This window comes from Colletes latitarsis, unplaced genomic scaffold (assembly GCF_051014445.1).
Source record: "Colletes latitarsis isolate SP2378_abdomen unplaced genomic scaffold, iyColLati1 scaffold0065, whole genome shotgun sequence".
NCBI classification, from domain to species: domain Eukaryota; kingdom Metazoa; phylum Arthropoda; class Insecta; order Hymenoptera; family Colletidae; genus Colletes; species Colletes latitarsis.
The window spans coordinates 57,501-62,500 of NW_027488415.1; positions in this window are offsets into that span (position 1 = coordinate 57,501).

The window sequence follows — 5,000 nt, forward strand, 5'->3', positions numbered from 1 at the left end:
CGGTCACACGGTCACGCGGCCTCGCGGTGTCGCGGTCACACGGTCACGCGGCCTCGCGGTCACGCGGTCTCGCGGTCTCGCGGTGTCGCGGTCGCGCGGTCACACGGTCTCGCGGTATCGCGGTATCGCGGTCGCGCGGTCACACGGTCTCGCGGTCCGCGGTCACACGGTCACGCGGTATCGCGGTCGCACGGTCACGCGGACGCCCGGTCACGCGGTCTCGCGGATCACGGTCACGCGGTCTCGCGGATCACGGTCACGCGGTTCCGCGGTTTCGCGGCGCACGGTCTCGCGGATTCGCGGTCTCGCGACTCGCCACTCGCGGTTTCGCGACGCACGGTCTCGCGGATTCGCGGATTCGCGGATTCGCCACTCGCGGTTTCGCGACGCGCGGTCTCGCGGATTCGCGGATTCGCGGTTCCGCGACGCCCGATTCGCGGTTTCGCGACGCCCAACTCGCGGTTTCGCGGCGCGCGGTCTCGCGGATTCGCGGTCTTGCGACGCCCGATGCGCGGTTTCGCGACGCACAACTCGCGGTTTCGCGGCGCACGGTCTCGCGGATTCGCGGATTCGCGGTCTCGCGACGCCCGATTCGCGGTTTCGCGACGCACAACTCGCGGTTTCGCGGCGCGCGGTCTCGCGGATTCGCAGTCTCGCGACGCCCGATGCGCGGTTTCGCGACGCACAACTCGCGGTTTCGCGGCGCACGGTCTCGCGGATTCGCGGTCTCGCGGTTCGCGGATTTGCGGATTCGCGGGTCCGCAGTCCTCGGTACGCGGTGATAAGTTGTCGCGGTTCGCGGTGTCGCGACTCGCGGTTCGCGGTTCGCGGTTTCTCGACACTCAATGCACGGCACTACACTTCACTTCACTTCACTTTGTTCTCCTTTCCTCTTCTTTCTTCTTTCTTCTTTCTTCTTTCTTCCTATTCGTCTTGCTGCCATCCCACGTAGGCTGGGGTCTCTTTGGCCTTGAGCGAGGCTCGTGCGAAGTCGCGGAAGTGTCGGAAATTGGTTTTGGAAACCAACTCCGCTTCCGCGACCGGCCATCCGTAGCCGTTAAGCTGCAGTGCCGTCTTCAAGACCGCCCTGGCCGCCTCGTGCCTCGGACAGTCTAGAAGTATGTGCTTCGGCGTTTCCTCGCCGGTCCCACATTCGCACATAGCAGTTTCACTCAGAGCGAAGGTTCTGAGCTTCCACCTGAAGTTACCGTGACCACTAAGAAATTGCGTGACATAGTGGTCCGGTTCTATCCAGGTGGCCCGTGTTCTCTGCCGGACGTCTCCGAAGAACTCGAAGGTCGTCCGGCCATGGGTTGAAACCTGCCAACGCTCCTGCCAGGCGTCCAGCATTTCCGCCGCCGCCCTTCTTCTTTCTTCGCCGTAATCACGGCCTTCCTCTTCCTCGTTGCCGTTGTTTCGTCCTCTTCTTTCTTCCGTCCGAATCCAGTATCTTCTTGCCCTTTCTTCCACCACCAGGTCGATCGGGGGTACGCCCGCGATCACCGTTAGTGCGTCCGTGGCCGTCGTGCAATATGCCTTGGTGACTCGAAGGAGAGCCTGTCTCTGAGAACGAGCCAGCATCCGTCTTGCCGTTTTGTTCATCAGGTCGCTCCAGCCCGCCGCTGCGTACGTGGTTATGGGTACAAAGAGCCCCCCGTACAAGAGACGGAGTGCACGATGTCCCAGTCCCCAGTTCGCTTTGGCCACCTTCGCGAGACTGTTGAACAAACCTCTGCATTTCTCCGAAGTTGTCACGATATGCGTGTTCAACCGGAGTCCTTTCTCAAAGTGTACTCCTAAGTACCTGATTGCTGGCTTCATTCTTATGCCTCTGCCGGAGATGCGGATGGTCGGTGGACGCGCTGCATCGAGCGATCCTTTGACCAAGAGCATCTCCGACTTTTCGGCTGAGAGTTCCAGCTTTCTCCTTCCGCACCACTCGGACATTGCCGTGGCGACCCCCTGGCCCTTCCTTCTCAGCTCCTCTCTCGAGTTGCCGGAAATCACGACCAGGACGTCGTCCGCATAGGCAACCGGTTCACATTCCAGCTCGTCGGATGTGAGAACCGCCAGCAGGTCATCGAAAATTAGGTTCCAAAAACTTGGACCCAATATCGAGCCCTGCGGGCAGCCTCTGGTAACGGGTTTCCGGACTGAGTCTTGTTTCCCCACGATCTGTACTGCCCTCTCCGAGAAGTAACTTTCCACTAGCCTGTATAGGTTTCGTGGGCAGTCCCTCCTCTTGAGTTCGTACAGGACATTTGGCCACCATACGTTGTCGAAAGCGCCCGAAATATCGAACGCTATCGCGATCACGTATTTTGCCTCCGCGAATTCCCTTTCCCTAAGAATACTACGAAATTTAACGATCGCCTCCTCCGTCGACCGTCCAGGTTTAAACCCGTATTGTCGGTCGGAGGTTAGGTCATGATCGAGGAAAATACTCGCGAGTCTGTTCGCCATCAGTCGTTCGAGCAGCTTCCCTACCATTGAAAGCAGGCAAACTGGCCGATACGACTTCGGGTTACTCCTATCCTTGTCCGGACCCTTGGGTATTGTAATAATCGTACCCACCTTCCAACGAGCTGGGAATACTCCCCATTCGAGGCATCCGTTACAGAGCCTGAGGAGCTCCTCGTGGAGACATCCCCAGGATTTCTGGATAACTTCCACCTCGATCCTGTCCGGCCCCGGACATTTACCTTTTCTGAGGCGCGTTACAGCGGCACTCAGGTCTTCCCACTGGAATGGGGGGCTGTCCTCCGTTGTTGGCTGGATTCGGACTTCCAGGCGTGTCCTTGCTTGTTCTGGGGTGTCTGTCTCCGTGTCGTCCTCCGGGACGAGCGCCGTCAACATCGCTTCCGCGGTTGATCTCCACGAGGTCGTATGACCCCCGTGTGGCAGTTTGATCGAGGAAGTGGCTTCCTCCCTCCTGAGTTTCCCCAGGGATGTTTTCGTTGCGACACCCCAGACTTCCTGGTTCCCTTGGCTGGTGACGAACTGGCGCCATGAGCGATTCTTCTCGCTCGTCACCTTTTTTTTATAGGTTCTCCTGAACCGTCGGTATTCCTGTTTAAGTATCTCCCTCGTCGGGGGATCGTGTGTCCCCTGATACAGTCTTCTTGCTCTGTAGGTTGCTCTCTTCATCCTTGTTAGTTCCTCTGTCCACCACGGTACAGATTTCTGGTGCCATTTCTTTTTGGGCATTGCCGCTTCGCAGGCGGTCAATATTGCCCGCTCCATGGTTTCCGCCATTGCCTCGACGTCCTGCCGACTGTTTAGGTCGGCATTCGTCAAGGAGCGCTTCTCCTGGATGAGTGTCCTCTGGAGCTTGTTCCAGTCGGCCTTCCTGGTGTTGTACCGTGGTTGTAGGGGCGGCGGCTGTCCTCTTCGCGTGCCGAGGTTCAGGCGCGTCTCCAGGATTCTATGATCGCTGGAGGTTCCGTCCTCGTACACTTTCCAGCCGTGTACGAGCGGTATAGCTTCCCAGGTCGCGAGAGTGACGTCGATGTTCGACGATCCTCGCGTATTCTCAAACGTGGTGGGATGTCCCGCCTCGTTTAGTACCAACAAGTTATGTCTGATGAGTAATTCCTCTAGTAGTTCCCCACGTTCGTCGGTGACTCTACTGTTCCATACATGTGACTTCGCGTTCGCGTCCGCGCCTATTATAATTCTATTTCCCCTTAGCCTTGTTAGTACTGTGTCGAGGTGGGCTAGCCCGAGTTCAATATTTTCCGACGGCGGAAAGTATTGACTCACTACGTACAGTTCCGTGCTACCGTCGAAGAGCTGAACACAAACGCAATGCGTTGTGCACAAGTCTGCGATTTTGAGCACGGAAAACTTTCTATTCCTCACGCATACGGCCGCGAGCGGCGGTTCGTCTGCGTGGTTGTGAAAAACTATCGTAGCGCCCGTCCCGAAACCTGGGATAACTCTCTTGAAACTATACGGTTCCTGCATAAGCAGGATATCCGCATTGGTTTCTTCCATTTGTTGCCTGACCTCGTGTGGCACGACTTTTGATCGCTGCATGTTGAGCTGCAGGATCGTGAGTCCTCGTCCTTCTGTAGAAGCGTTATTATACATAACTGGTTCTACCTACGGCCCGCTGGACTGCCCTCTCATAACCTGGGCACGACGCGCTGGAAGCGGCGTGGTCTCCCTTTTTACCAGCCCGTTTGCAGTTCACGCAGACTGCGGGCTGGCTCCTCTTTGGACACGCCTTCGCGCTGTGTCCAATGTGTGCGCAGTGGCCGCACACGTCCTCCTTCTGACGGCAGTGCTTGGCGATGTGGCCGAATCCCTGGCACTTGAAGCACCTGCTTACGGCGAGGAAATCTCGCACTTTGCAGGCGTTCCAGCCCAAGAAGACCTTGTGCGCCTCGAGCATCTTCGTCCTGAGCTTCGGGGAGACCTCGACCACCCAGTTGGTCTCTTCGCTGTCCTTCCTCCCTGTCCGGAAGCAGAAGGTCACTTCCTTCTCTTCCTCTTCTCCGAATACGTTCGGATTCTGCCTCCTTAGGCACGTGGCGATCTCCTTCTCGGTCATGGCTCGTGGAACATCGAAGATGGTCATCTTCGGCTTCCTCGTGACCGGCGTTTTGACCGTAAGCCCGGCCTGCTTTAGTTTAGCACTCTCGGTGAGTGCTTTGAGTCCCTCGGCGGTGGCGGTTTCCACGGCAATGCCATTGCCGTGGATCTTCCTTACGGCCTTCACTTGTAGCCCCCTCTTCCGGGGGTTGACCAGAGTGAAGACCGCCTCCCTGGCTTCTTCGCTGGTCCGGATTTCCCCGTCCTTCTGATCGGGGAAGATCATCGCCACGTTCCTTGGCGGTCCAGGCGCTGGCGGGACTATTCTCGGCGATGGTGTGGCTCCCATCTTAAGCTTCTCCGCGTAGGAGAGAGCTTTGGGTGCCTCCACCTTCTTCACCGCCCGCTCTAGGCACTTTGATGCTTGGAGCGATTTTTCAACCGCCCCGGTAAGCACCGCCTCC